Consider the following 15,016-nt stretch of genomic DNA (forward strand, 5'->3'; position numbering starts at 1 on the left):
GTCTCTCTGCCCCTCCCTTCCTCCCCCCGCCTCTCTCTCAACATAAAATAAAATAAAAATTTAAAACATTGACAAGCTAATTCCAAACTTCATGATGAAGTTTTAGAAACACAATCTTGAAGGGTTAAGCAAATTTAGGAAAAGGAACAAAATTGGAAAACTCATTATACCTAAGTTGAAGTCTTAGTATAAAGCTTTAGTAATCAAGACAGCATTGTATTAGCGTAGAATTGAAATATACATCAAATGAAAGGAGTGGTGAGTCCAGGAACAGACTCATTTTCATATGGCCAGTTGTTTTTTCTGAAAGTGCCAAGGTTATTCAACTGGGAAAAGACAATCTTCTGACAAATGGTCATCTTCTGACAACTGGATACCTCCATGAAAAATAATGGGCTTACTTCATGCCATGTACAAAAATTAACTCTAAATGGATCACACACCTAAGCATAACAGCTAAAACTAAACTTCTGGAAGAAGCCATAGGAGAGTATCTTAATGACCTTGGGGGTAAGCATTTTCTTAGACAAAACATAAAAACCCAACGATCAAATAAGAAATTCGTAAATTTGAATTCATCAAAATAAAAAACCTATGTTGTTTGAAACACAACGTCAAGAAGTTGAAAGGCAAGAAACAGATCAGAAGGGTATATGTACTACACGCATATCTGACAAAGGCCTGGTATTCAAAATATATAAAGAGCTCCTACAACACAATAACAAGAATGCAAATGACCTCATTAAAAATGTGCACAAGATTTGGACACTTCCTTGAAGGACAAATGGCATGCAAGCACACGAAAAGATGGTAAACACCTTTGATGGTCACCGTCATTAGTCATTAGGGATATGCAATTAAAGCCACAATGAGAGGGGCACCTTAATGGAGTAAGCGTCTGACTTGGGCTCAGGTCATGCTCTCACGGTTGGTTGGTTCGAGCCCTGTGTAGGACTCTACACTGCACAGATCCTGCTTCAGATCCTCTGTCTCCTTCTCGCTCTGCCCCTCCCCCACTCACACAGACCTTCTCAAAAGTAAATAAGACGTTTAAAAAAACCCGTGAGATACCTGTGTATATCCAATGGAGTCACAAAAATAAAAAGAATGGCAGTACCAACTGTTGATGTGGAGGAACTCTCCAACGTTGCTGGTATGAATGTAAGGGTGATACATTCACTTTGGAAAACTATTATATAATTATACACTTACTGTATAATTGTATACTATATTATATATATATTATATAATATATATATTATATATATTATATAATATACTATTATATAATTATACACTTACTGTATAAAAATATACACTTAGTGTATAAATCAGTAATTCCAGTGCTTTGAAAGAAGAAAAATAACATCACCTGTCCACAAAGGGACTTGTGCAACAATGTTCCTAGCAGCTTTCTTCATAATGAACCTAAGCTCAAAACAACCCAAATGTCTATCAACATTTGGTGAATGGGGAAACAAATTGTGGCATAGCCATCCAGTGGAATGGTACTCAGCAATAAAAAGAAACAGGCTGCTGATACAAACGACATCAATGCATCTCAGAAACAGGCTCAGTGAAGGAAGCCAGACACAAAGAAATACATATTATGTGATTCCATTCTAGAAACTTGAGAGAAGACTAATTCAATCTGTAGTTACAGAAAGCAGCTCAGTGGGTGGGGATGACATGGTGTGGAAACCCTTCAACAGGGTGCAAAGGAACTTTCTAGAGCAATGGAGTTATGCATTTTCTTGATTGTGGTAGTGGCTACATGCATGTACACATTTGCTGAAAACTCATCAAGCTGTATACTTAATATGACTGCAACTCATTGAATGTAAATCATGTCTCAATATAGTTGATTAGAAAAATCAGAGGCAGTGGAGCAACCAAGTACATAAAACTTACAGCGGGGATAGCTTTGGGGATCAAGTGACACGAGCTCCTGGCCAATCTTCAGAACACAGTCATATGGTCAATCAGCTCTAGATTTGTGGTTCTGATCAAAGCTTACACTCCTGGCAGAGAAGGTCTGAAGGGACTGGCTTAGGGCAGGTGCCCACTCTCGGACCTGGAAAAGCTGGACCATTTTGAGAGACCTTCCCATCCAGACTGCGCTAAGTGTGGCAGGAGTGGCCTCTAAAAAAAAAAAAAAAAAAAAAGGAACTGCTGTTAACCAGAAGAAGGGGAAATGATGCCTGGTAAACGAACAATGGACCAAACAAACGCATTCTTCCCTTGTGTATTTCCAGGGGTGTGACCTAGGAAGATGGTGATACATGCTTATTCATTCAAGCATAATTTTGAGTATGGACTAGTGCCGATGCTTTTACTGACTGGAGGGGCATATGCGTTTGAGAGGTCTCCAAAAAGAAAGAGTTCATGTTAATGTAAGGAAGAGAAATCTGGTAGGACAGGATCGTCTGGCGTGGGCATGGAGCGCAAGCCTTTTTTTTGGAGGGGTGGTGGAGGGGTGTGGGGTGTGTGAGGGGTCATGTGAGAATGCAGCTTAATATAAGAACTTTCCAGCAGTTAAAGGTTTGTGTCCGCCTGCATCGTCTGGACGCGGGCAAGTTCTTTGGGAGGGAAGAAGAAGATGGACAGTTAGAGAAACAGATTGCAGAATTTGCGTCTAGGCCAACCCTCAAACGGAGGAAAACCTTTTCTTCCTTCTAACGTTCTGTGATTTGTCTCCTGGGGCCTCCTTGGCTAGTCGGCAGAGGGAGCCATTCCCCAAGAAATCTCTGGGCGACGCCGGGCGGAGGGCCTGGATGGATTCTCCTGCCGGTCCCGGGAGTTCTCTTTGCCCCGCCTCTATAAAGCAGACTCCCTCATTGCCCCCCTCTCCCCGCGAATTCCTCGTTCCACCTCCCAACCACTTTGTGGCCGCAGCGCACGCTCTGGCACGCCTAGGTCACCTATCCCTTCTCCGTCCCCCATTCGCGCTCCTTCCCTGGCACCAGTGGGGACGAACCGTCCATCCAGCTGGCCGCTCGGGCGCTGTCCCCAGTACCTCAAGTCCTGCTACAGGGTCTAGAACACCTGCCAGGGACTTTGACTAGGGCGCGCGCGCTCAAGGCAGACAGGCACCCTCTCCACCACCCCTTGGTTCATTTCTTGCGGTGACTCCCCTGCCCCCACCCTTTTTGCCAACTTCGCGACCGGTCTCTCTGCTGGGGTCACTCCCAGGGGGTGGAAGCCGCTCCGGGCAGGGGAGACCCGCGGTGGGGACTCACAGTCTGGCCGGTAGGATCCTGCCGGGTGCTCTAGGGAGTGAGAGGCGCCAAGTGACACCCCCCAGTGGTCACTGCCCCGGCGGCGGCAGCTGCAGCAGCGGCAACTGCTCGCATCCCAGGCCCGGCTCGGGTTACTCCCCTCCTCCTCCAGCATCTCGGGCCAGACGGGGAAAGCCTGGTTGAAGTTTGCGACGAGTACTTCCCCGGTGCGCAAAACTAGGGGTCTGGAAACGCGCGGAGACCGGCCTCCTTTCCCGCGTGTCCACCTTGGAGCCTGACCCCCCCAGGTATCGCTCTCTTCAGGGACGCTACTTGGAGGCTAACTGCGCTGTTGGAAGAGATTTTGTTTCTCGGCCGGCGTTGGGTGAAAACCGGGCAGAAAGGGTTGTGCTGCAAATCTCAGGATCTCGGGACCTGGGTAAGAGTTGGGCAAACTCACTTCTGGCACCTCCTGGACCTTGGCCCGACGCTGGCTGGTTTGTTATGGGTTGGGGACATATTTTCCTTTAGTCTGGAGACCCGGGTGCCGTGTGAGCCTGGGCAGGATGGGCTCAGTCTGGGTTGTTTACTTTGTCTCAAGGGTTCATTGTTACTGTTTACATTTGGTCCTGTTTTGGGGGGCTATATAGGAACTTCCTGGAGTATTTTTCCTGGAGAGACACCTCCATTACGCATTTTGTTGTGCATAATTTCTGCCCTTGCATTGCCTTTTCTGTGTTTATTCTCTGTTGACGGGTGTCATAGCTGGATGTAGGGAGGTTTTGAGCGTGGAATCAGACTGGGAAGGACAAACAGTTTCAGCAGGACCCTTTCTTCCACACCAGCTTGCCTTCTCTGGGACCTTTCCTTATTTTCCAAACTTTTCTTTCTCCAGGACTTGATATTCGCATTGTGCAGACAGGCTTGGGATGCTCCCTCTTCCTGCGTTCTCGGAGTCCTTTAGGGGTGTGAGGATCACAGCCTGGTGACTTAGACCAGAGGGATCTCTTCCTTGTTGGTGTGCCTGGCTTCACAGGGAATGTTAGGAGGGGCGGTTCTTCAGACCGCAGAAAGATCTATCTTGTGGCAGTCCTTTAAAGAACTTGGACTTTGAGCCCTGCTTTAAGGGAAATATTTTGTCTTTATAGTTCTTCCTGGAATTGAGGATGGCACCATGGAGTAAATGAGGTGTAGTGATTTATTTGATGTTTCTTTAGATAATATCCTCATAGGAAGACCCAAACTCTTTAGGGGGAGAGTTAAAGCTTGGGATTTTTATTAGCCAAAAAGTTCTCAGACAGTAAAATCCGTGCTAGACAGAGGAGAATGACTTTCTCGCTGGTTCTTCTTGCCTTTCTCCTTTATAGCCTGGATCTCACGTTGTGTATGGTCTTCTCAACTGCAGATACTTCATTCCTTATGGATGAAAAGACAAGGATCCAATCTTTTTGTCCAGAAGTGTCATCTTCCTGACATGACTGCTCTGGGGGCTTGGCTTGCAGGGTACTTTTAGTTTTGCTGCTCTGAGATCAAAGAGTTAAGTAGAGGGTGAGTTTGGGGACCGGGCCACCTGAGGTCAACTCTCAGCCCTTCCCCTTTCCAGTTGTGGCGTTTGGGGCAAGTTACTTAATCTCTCTTATCTTCATCTATAAACTCTGAATGGTAATGAAAATCCTTACGCCAGAGGATTGTTAAAAGGATTCAATGAGTCACTGGAGTCAGTAGCCGTGGAGTGCTAAAAGCCTGGCAGATAATTAGTTATGGTGATGGTGATGACCATACAGCTAACGTTAACCATTGTATCACCATAATATAGCGAAGTGTAAGCTATTATTTGTACTGGGATGAGCTGTGAAGGCTGCGCTCATGTGTGCGTCCCAATCACCTAGGACGAGATGTAATGCCAAATTTAACTCACACATGATCTTTGTATTGCTGTCTGCTGGGACCCTTTCAGAGGAAAGAAAGGTGCATGTGGCAGGGCTGGGATTTTAGAGGAGAGGTCATGTTTGGGGGCCAAAGGGTGCTTGGGACAGACTGGCCGGTGGGAGATCTACAGTCTTTTACACCCCGCACACTGCCTTAGAAACTCCTTGCGTGAATATACCCCCGTTAACCTATTTCTTGGAGGTCATTCATTCATTCAATGAATATTTATTGAGTCACTATTACATTTCAAGTGCTGGTCTATGTTCCATATCATTTAAGTTTGTTGGCTTCATTTTAAAAACGCATATTGGCGTCGTGTCTCCCCTTCCCCCCATGTTATGCATTTGAGGGCATCCTGTGACACTAGCTCTCCACAAATTAAATCCCAAATACTTTTTAGCTATAACGATTTCAAGATCTGTTAAAATGAAGACAACGTATCACTGAGGAATTGAACAAAATATTCAGGATAACCTCCAGCAGGTTACTTCTCCCATCAGCTTCCTCCTATGTAAATTTGTGTTGGGAGGTGGGGAAAGAGCAGGCGAATCTCCAGGGTCCCTTCTGTCTCTGCAGCCCCCAGATTAGCTGTTTGCTTCATTGGTTGTTGCTTTTGAACCTCCTGTTTGTCTTAGGTTTGTAAATTTTGTCACTTCCATCATTGCAGGCCAAGTGAGTAATGGGGTCGATAATTAATAGAAGAGGAAAAGTATTCAGCTCTGTGTGCACATCCTCAGTTACTCTGAGCTTTAGTTAGACTGGGCTGTGAGAAATGGCCACAATTTGCCCATTTTTGACCTATATAAAATGGCAATTTCATACTGTTCAACCTAGTATAAATCCTAGCCCCCCCCGGTGCCTGGATGTCTCAGTCGGTTAGGCGTCTGACTTCAGCCCACGTCATGATCTCACGGTTCGTGAGTTTGAGCCCTGTGCCAGGCTCTGTGCTGACAGCTCAGAGCCTGGAGCCTGCTTCCCCTTCTGTGTCTCCCTTGCACTCTGCCCCTCCCCCACTCATGCCCTGTCTCTCTCTCAAAAATAAATAAAAACATTAAAAAAAAATTAAAAAATAATTTTAGAAAATCCCAGCCCCGTCCACTTTGATCCACGTGCAGTAAGTCTTGGGAGATAGGTGAAAAGTCCTCAGTTTTACAAGTTCCCTATGGCAAACCCAAGTGACATGCTCGTGTAGCAGCCGTGAGTGTACCTTCCTCGTGGTTGTCTGCTCAGTCTAGTAGCATAGTTTTAAAAACAAATCCAGGAGCACCTGGGTGGCTCAGTCGGTTGAGCGACCGACTTCAGCTCAGGTCATGAACTTGCAGTTTGAGAGTTCGAGCCCCACGTCGGGCTCTGTGCTGACGGCTCAGAGCCTGGAGCCTGCCTCGGATTCTGTGTCTCCCTCTCTCTGCCCCTTCCCCGCTCATGCTCTATGTCTCCCAAAAATGAATAAACGTTAAAAAAAAAACATTTTAAACACCAATCCGATCATGTCATTACCTTGGTTAAAAATCTTTGGCAGCTCTCCGGGTGGTAAGCATCAGTGTCACCCAGGTGCTTATTGAAAATGCAGATTGCAGGGCTTCACTCTAGATGCAAGGGCCAGACATCTGCATCTGAGCAGATCCCTAAATGAATCTGGTGGAGGTGACCTGAGATCACATTTGGAGTAACACCAGTGGAGAGCATAAGGCTTAACGTCTTTAACACGATACGTAAGAGCAAAATAGCAGGTTTTCTGCTCGCCTCTTCTGCGGGCCTCCTGCCCCACTAATCTTGACCTTGTTCTTCTTCCTTAGAAGATACATTGCCTGCTCTTATTTCTCCCCAACCTAGCCGTGTATGCCGTTTTCTCTGCCCGAAACGTCTTTGTTCCTCTTTTTCATCCAATCCCCATATTACTCATTCATCCTACAAGTTACAGTTCAAGTTAAGACTCACCCTAATTTCCTAATTGTCTGTCAGAAACTCAGCGATAGCTCTTATGATTCCCAGTCTACTGTGTGGATAGCTTTACTGTGGCATCTATGATATTGTGTCAAGCGTGTTTGTTCCCTGGATGTTTGTCCAGCTGATTGGTGAGTTTACCATTCCTTATTTTAAGCCTTTATCTGCATGGCTGGCACATAAGAGTTACATCATAAATGCCTAAGGAAGGTGGGGGAAGATGGAATGAATAAATGCTAGGTGACATTCCTTAGCACACAGAGCGTTCGGGATAGGCACTACGTACGTACCAAGGGCTGTGGAGAAGCCAGTCAAGAACTTACAATTTGGCTAGGCATAGTATACACAGTTAGTAACCCGGAGTGGTAAATGGGCAAGATAGACTATCCTGAGACTTATGAAACACTAGATGCCATTGCATTGATGTTGCATGTTCAACACCGTGGCAGAGCTATGATACAAGAGCTGAGTGTATGATACCTGTGGATGGTTTTCGTTGTGAATGACAGTGTCGGGGCCCTGGAAGTGCCAGTGCCAGTAAAAGCAAAGCACTTTTGCCCTGTGCTTGTCAATTTATACATCCCTTTGTATTTGTTTTTATATTCAATCATAAATATGGTGACCAGTTTAGTACTCTTTTTTCCTACTTTAGTACAGGATGCATTCCTAAAAATAGGTCCAAAGATCGATGGTGCGAAAGCCTACCATGTATAAGGGATGCTGGCCCTGGGAGCCACGTGAATTACAAAATGTTTAATTATAGTTAGCCATTTACACACTGCATTCGATGTTTACTCCTTTCTTTAATTTTTCTCGCTTTAAACATTCTATACTTTTGGTGCTTTCCTTCTCATTTGAACAACAGTTGATCTGTTTAAGTTCAACAAATGTCTTGATTCAGGCTTAAGATGGGCCATTATTTTGCGTGTCTATTAACTCCTGTTTTTGGCTCACTTGTATTAAGTTTCATGAGACAAAAATTTCTTATTACTTTAGGCTTTTAATTGTTTCATTTCTCACTCCTTTTTTGTTTTTAATATTTTTAAAATGTTTTATGATTCATTTTTGAGAGAGAGAGACAGAGCATGAGAGGGGGAGGGGCAGAGAGAGAGGGAGACACAGAATCCGAAGCAGGCTCCAGGCTCAGAGCTGTCAGCACAGAGCCCGACGCAGGGCTCGAACTCATGAGCCGTGAGATCATGACCTGAGCCGAAGTCGGATGCACAACCAACTGAGCCACCCAGGTACCCCATCTCACTCATTTTTTGTAATTATTGAAATAGGCAATAACATGCAAACGAGTGAACAAACGTTGCGGGGTAATGACCAAGATGGAAATTTTAGCTCATGGGCAGCTTCACCAAAGGATGAACCACGAAAAGTGTTCATTCATAGGCTGATGCATGAAAGTTCCGGTGGCATAGGGCAGGAAGGGAGCAGTATCAGCGCCCAGAGTACAAACGTCCTGATTGTTTGGACTTCACACAAACAATATTAAGAATTGCCTGTGGTCTCCATTTCTCAAGGATGTGCGCCCAGTGTTCTATGTTAAAAATTAGCTCAGTTTTAAGAATCAACTACAATTCATTGGGTTTTGTTGATTTGTCTTCCTTTTCAGTGCTATTTCCAAAATGAACTTTTTCTACCTTAGTTTAAGCTTGCATCTGTGTGTACTTCTGTGAGTGTCTTAGCTCGTCTCTGCATTCATTCCTTCCTTCATTCATTCATTCATTCATTGTATCTGAATTCCCCAAGATTTTGTATTTATCTCTACACTCTCTTTTCCTCGCAATTTAAGATTATTTTTCACAGTGATCACTCTCTTTTAAAGACAGTTATCGCAGAAGATTAATTTATCACACTTGATGCAAAGATTTCTCATGTGATGAGGGAAAAAAGAAAGCACAAACCAATGTTGTTTTACTTTATACAATTTTATTCGCAAAACTACAGGTTGGCATGTGGATGTCATTTGATAATGCATACTCTGCCATTAGCCAGTCTGGAAAGTGTGAATGTGATCATCTATCCTCTTATGATGGAGGTTCATTTCCAGTGACTTCCTCTCTTGTTTCATTTGTAGTGATTTATGCTATTAGATAAAGAAACTATGTAAAGCATTTTAACCACCTCAGTTTCCTACTCAGAAGGCAATCAATTGTACCCTTCCCCCCTTCTAAGACAAAGAAAACAGTATTTCAGCATGGGAACCTCGTCTTAATGGGTACATGTGCAGGATATTAACATCTGTTAAAAACATCTTATCTTTGAGAGCAAGGAGGCCCTATCCTAGAGGGTGGGTGACTGAGTGCCTTGTCATGAACATCCTGGCCGATCCGAATGAGCTACACAGATTTGCTTAGTTCTCAAACCTCGCTATAGGTGATCATCTCACTGTGTACCATATAAATACCTTCTGGGAAAGAATCATGTTTGTCTTCTTTGAAAATATTTTTTTAATGGTAAACTGAAAATCAAAACACAGACTTAACTTGTTCCTCCAGGAGCAAAACAGAAGTATAAAATCTTTGTTTGGGGCCCAGGGGATTAATTTGGCCACCAAAATGAAAAATTTTAAATACCTACCTCCATTGATATGTTTAGAACACTACTTTATTTGTTTATTTTTTTTTTGGACAAGGAATTGAGGACAAGATGTGACGTTTGCATTCTTTAAGAAAGAAGTTGGTTTGAGTTTTATTTTTGCCCAATCAGATATTTATCAGGTGTATAGGGCAAGGGGATGATTATTATGTGGAATTACTGAGATACTTGCCTTAAGAAAAATAAAGATTAAAAAAAAATACAACTGAGTGGGTAAGGCTGGGTGTTGTAAGGGCCAGTAGGCCGTTCTGAGAACTTCTCCGAGAGTTCCTTCTAGAGAGAGGGTTCGGTGTGTTGCCAAAATTTTCCTGGCACTGTGGGGCTTCGAAGAGAGAGGACTCGAGTGTGCACGGCACGTTTTAGATAAGGAAACGAGCTCAGCCAACACACGGCTGCAGACGTTTGCTAGATGTTTCAAAGAACAGTGGCTCAAGCGTTCTACAGGAGTGGTGAGTTAACATACAGGGGACCCCAGGACTGGATTCTGCCTGCTCCCACAGCACTATGGACATTAGAGGAGCCCCTCGTAGGACACTGCTCTTTCATTATCTAAACCAGATGTGGTTTGGGACACCTATTGGGATTCACATAAAAATGGAGCCCCCGTTCCATGAGAAGGCGTGAAATGAGGAAACTTAACTCATTCAACAACTATGGGGCTTACTGGGGGTGGGGGTAGGGTCAGGGACATCATCTGGATCTGAATTCGCATTTTCCCTTCAGATCCTCAGTTTAGGGATTATCTTGCCACACTGCTGTGCCGTGTCTTCTCACGTGAAGTTGTCCACCGAACCACGGATGTCACTTCCTATTTCTTTAATTTTACAAAGCGTCACCCAACGTGTAGCTCTGAGTAGCTGACCTTTAAGGCTTGGGACTGTGGAGGAAGTTCACGTCTTAAGACTTAAAGCCATTAAACCATTAATTTATTTGTTATTGTTGGGGCGCCTGGGTGGCCCAGTCGGTTCGAGTGTCTGACTTCACCGAAGGTCATGATCTCACAGTCCATGGGTTCGAGCCCCACGTCGGGCTCTGTGCTGACAGCTCGGAGCCTGGAGCCTGCTTCGGATTCTGTGTCTTCCTTTCTCTCTGCCCCAACCCACTTGAGTTCTTTCTCTGTCTCTCTCAAAAATAAATAAACATTAAAAAAATGTATTAGTATAGTTAATGGTTATATATTAATTATAATCTTTTCATATATTTTAATTGGTTGCTATTCTTAAATTATCAAACCATTCATTATTATTAACTATCATATATTAATTATAATCATTTCATACGTTATTATTGGTTGCTATTAATTATTAAATTATTTGAAACTGGACATGAAACCGGTTTTTTTAAAAGCTGTTTGTTCCCACCATCCCTGGAATTTTCTTCCCGTCCATCTTTTGCTGAAGGCTCCAGCCTCTTTTAGATGGCTTCTGTGCTTTCTTTTAACTTTTCTGCTCCTTCCCCTTGTCCTCATTGCTGACCCTACCCCCAAATTCTTATTACCTTCTGACCAGCTGTTTTCTTTTCATTTCCAGCCTTCCTTTCCACATTCCTTGGTGCCCCGATCATTCTCACCTGCCTTCTCTTGGTGTTTCCCCCCCCAGCCCTGAGATTTGGTACCTGTAGTAGAGAGCCTCTGCCTTTCAGTATACCCCCATCTCCTGTGCCTCCCTTGAACAGAGGGGCGTGCATACTCTGCTCGTTAGAGAGGTTAGCAAGACTTGAGACCTCTGTGCAGCCTGTTTTCAAACAGAGGCCTGAGAATCACCGGCAGACACTGGCCCCCGTTCTAATGATTTGGACCCCGTTGGTGTGTTGTGGGGCCCAGGGATGTTTATTTTTGGCAAGGTGTTCTGATCCAGGTGGTCCCTGGATGTACTGCAATCCTTGTTAGGGCTCTTTTGCTCCATTCAGAAGGCACAACTTTTTTCCTTTTTCTTTCTTCTTCTTTTTTTTTTTTTTTTTAAAAAAAAAAACATTTTAGTGACTTGGTCAGAGGGGGTTAGGGAGAATAGCTAGTCTGTGAGAACCCGTGCCTCTCCCTCTCTGCTTAGAGGGACAATGGCTGTAACACTATGCTGTTCATGTGACAGCCAGAGAAAGGGGCCCATTGTTCCCGGGTTGGCTGATGCTACATTCTGCTCCGGCCAGCCATCCAACTGAGCTTGGTAGCCCCAAGGAAACAGACACACTTGAATTGGAGAGACAAAGAAAGGAGGTCAAGGCCTTTCACAGTTAAACTACTTGCAGCAATGTGTCAGAGGTAGGATTTGGGAAGGAAGAAAGTAATTCTGTAGAAGCATCATTAATCTGGTTTGGGAGCATGAGATGTGGCGTTAGGGAGACACAGGTCCGTTAGAACTCCCAGTTGATCTTTGGCCAATGAAGAACTGTTTCTGAATATGTTCCACTGACTCACCTTATTGCAGGGTTTTATTATTGATTTAAAACCTAAAAAAGACCTCTCTCTATCCATGAGAGGCGCAAGCACATTTTTCCACCTCTTTCCCCTGGGCTCATCAGACAGGTGTTTGATCTGAAAGTCCACTTAAATCAAGGCCTATAAACTCCAAGAATGATTCTCTGTTCAGGGGTATGGTTCCTGTGTATATGATGATATGTTCACAATCATTCCAAATCTAGATTCGGGTAATAAATTTCGAAGCCAAGAAGGTTTTTCTGCGATTGAGATACAGTTAAATCCGTTAGAAAGTTGATGTGTATGGACAGTTATGATGTTGGGGGCTTCCCTATCATTTAGATACCACCCCTCACCCTCAACTTCCAAACTGGATTCTAGCCCCAGAGGGAAAGGCTTGCAAACTTCCTGTAAAGATCTAATTCAGAGCTCAACAATTGGCTACATTCTTTGTGTCCGAAGATTCAAATTCAAGGTCATAGCCTCAGCATAGGTCACAGACTTTTCACACAGGATTGTTCTTTTAGCCTCATTACTCCCTTTATGAAAAAGTATGTCATTCATTCAGCCTTTGCCTCTGAGTTTCCTTCAAAGGGAAACTTAGTCCCTAGTTCCTGTGGATATTTGTAGAAGGCTTCCTTCCTTCCTTCCTTCCTTCCTTCCTTCCTTCCTTCCTTCCTTCCTTTTTCTTTCTTTCTTTCTTTCTTTCTTTCTTTCTTTCTTTCTTTCTTTCTTTCTTTCTTTCTCCCCTTCCCTTCCCTTCCCTTCCCTTCCCTTCCCTTCCCTTCCCTTCCCTCCCCTCCCCTCCCCTCCCCTCCCCTCCCCTCCCCTCCCCTTCCCTTCCTTCAGCACAGAATACAGCCCTGAGTGAGGTAGAATGCGGAAAGTCTTTTCTGGACGTAGTGGGCTGTGGAGAGCCCTTTTACAAAGAGTATTCAGACAGCTGGTATTCATTGGCCAGTAGGAATCCTTTTGTCTTTGAGATAAGAGGTTTCCTGACTGGGAAGATTAGGCTTAAGGAGGTTTGTACCCAGGAGATGGCAATATACGATTTTCTTTAGATCACTTAGAGCTTCTTGTAATTAAGTCTGTCATTGTACCTTGATGATAGACTATCACTGTAAATCCATTAAAGAAGGAGAAGCAAGTGGATTGCAGAGAGGCAAGTGGCTTTATTTTCTTCATTATATTTCCATTCTCCCTCCTCTTGCAGTTTGTTTATACTTTACTAAGTGGATATTTGGTTTTACCAGTGATGTAGGTACTTTTGAAGTGGAGAAGGGGAAGGGAAAACTGTTCTTTGCAGGTGGCGAAAAGACTGTGTTGACCACGCTCCTGATTAGTTAATTAATTTTTACCTCATTGTCATTAGGCCTGTTCCTTCGGCTCCACTCCTGTGATTTGGAGAGGCTGACTCCTGGGTGCTATGAGGCATGACCGTGCTCTACTTGAAGTTCTGTGTTGATGCAGCTTTCGTTGAACAAATAGAGAAGTGATATGTTGTCTTTTATTGTGGTTTATGTGCCAAATGGCATGTTCTGTACTAAATGCTTTTTTAGGCATGGGATGCTTGCTGGCCCTTCATGTTGTGTCAGAATTAAAACCCTGGCCAAGGAGGGCTTCTGGTCTGTTTAATCTGGGTGTTGGTTGTGTGAGTGTGTTCATTTTGTGAAAATGTGTTGAGCTGTTCAATTCTATTTGTATCCTTTCTTGGTGTGTATTTTGTACTTAAACAAAAAGTTCAAAAACATTTGAAGCATAGTGTTTAATATAGAATTAAAGTTATACATTTAATAGAAAACATTTGATAGAAAACAGCCAACTTTGGGAACCCCAACTGTCATATAATTTGGAACCTGGTGTAGCTACGAGGGTCTGGAGCTTTCTGTATCCATTAATTCGCCCCTCTTTCTGTGGTTGGTAGAGCTCTGTGTCAGAAAGCAATGGGCCAGCACCAACATAGTTGACTGACTTTTCTAGGCAGCAAATCCAGTGACTAGGAAGTCAACAGCATTAGCAGAGCCCCACTCTTTAGAAACTAAAACACAAGCAGCCCTCCAAATTGGCCAACTAGCAAATCTCAGTCCCGTTTTCCACTCTCCGCCTGCATTGTAATCTGTCAGGAAAATCAGACCAAGACTATAGACTATGTATTTTTTTCCTTAGTTTTAGATGACATCTTTCCTCAAGTCTAATATTGGAATGCTTTCATTTTTTTCCTCACATTTTGCTAATGGGGACAAAGCGATAGGAGGTATGGCATCTTGGGCTCCTCTCTCTCACTTATTTCAGCCATCATTTCCTGAACTCCACGAGCAGTACCTCTGAATATGAAGCTTCCCCATAAGCAAAAGGATGCTTCTGGCACAAGAGTGGCCTGTGGTCCTCTTTCTGTCGAGAGGACATCAGTCATCAGCAGTGTGGGGCATCTTACCTGTAGAACATTCTAACTTGCTGTTACAATCTAGAGCTAGTAGACTGAAACAGAGAAAACAGGAGTGTTTTGTTTTTCGTAGGTTTTTTGAAGGAGAATTTGGAGTTCTTGGCCTTGGAATGGTTCTAGCACATCTGTGGGGCGTCTCCATATCCATTCTGTATACCTCCTTTAGGTCTTGGACTTAAAGGTTAACTGTTGACTTACACAAACACATGTGATTAAAATCGTGAATTAAGAGACAAGATTTTGATGGTCTGGGTCTATTCCAGGCTGGCCTTGTCATTTACTGTATGAAATATGGCAACCTGGCTCAGGATCCCATCTCTACCCCTTGGACCTTTATGACCTTGGGCAGGCTGTTTTAGCTCTCCAGACCTCTTTCCATCACCCGGGAAATGCTAACAGTATGTACTTCCAAGAGTGTTGTTACATTTAGTGTAGTGGTAGGTACATAGTAAGCTCTCAGCCAAT

At 43.9% G+C, this 15,016-nt stretch overlaps 1 protein-coding gene across 1 annotated transcript in view; it reads left to right on the forward strand.

The window, feature by feature from the left end:
• Nucleotides 1-3,056: 3,056 nt before the first annotated feature.
• The window catches only part of MEGF10 (multiple EGF like domains 10), a 182,796-nt gene continuing 170,836 nt past the window's right edge, over nucleotides 3,057-15,016 (forward strand). Inside the window, exon 1 of the mRNA XM_007087800.2 lies at nucleotides 3,057-3,657. The gene's annotated coding sequence lies outside the window, so the exon portion shown is untranslated. The remainder of the gene's footprint in view (nucleotides 3,658-15,016) is intronic.

The sequence above is a fragment of the Panthera tigris genome, chromosome A1 (assembly GCF_018350195.1).
Source record: "Panthera tigris isolate Pti1 chromosome A1, P.tigris_Pti1_mat1.1, whole genome shotgun sequence".
In the NCBI taxonomy this organism is placed as follows: domain Eukaryota; kingdom Metazoa; phylum Chordata; class Mammalia; order Carnivora; family Felidae; genus Panthera; species Panthera tigris.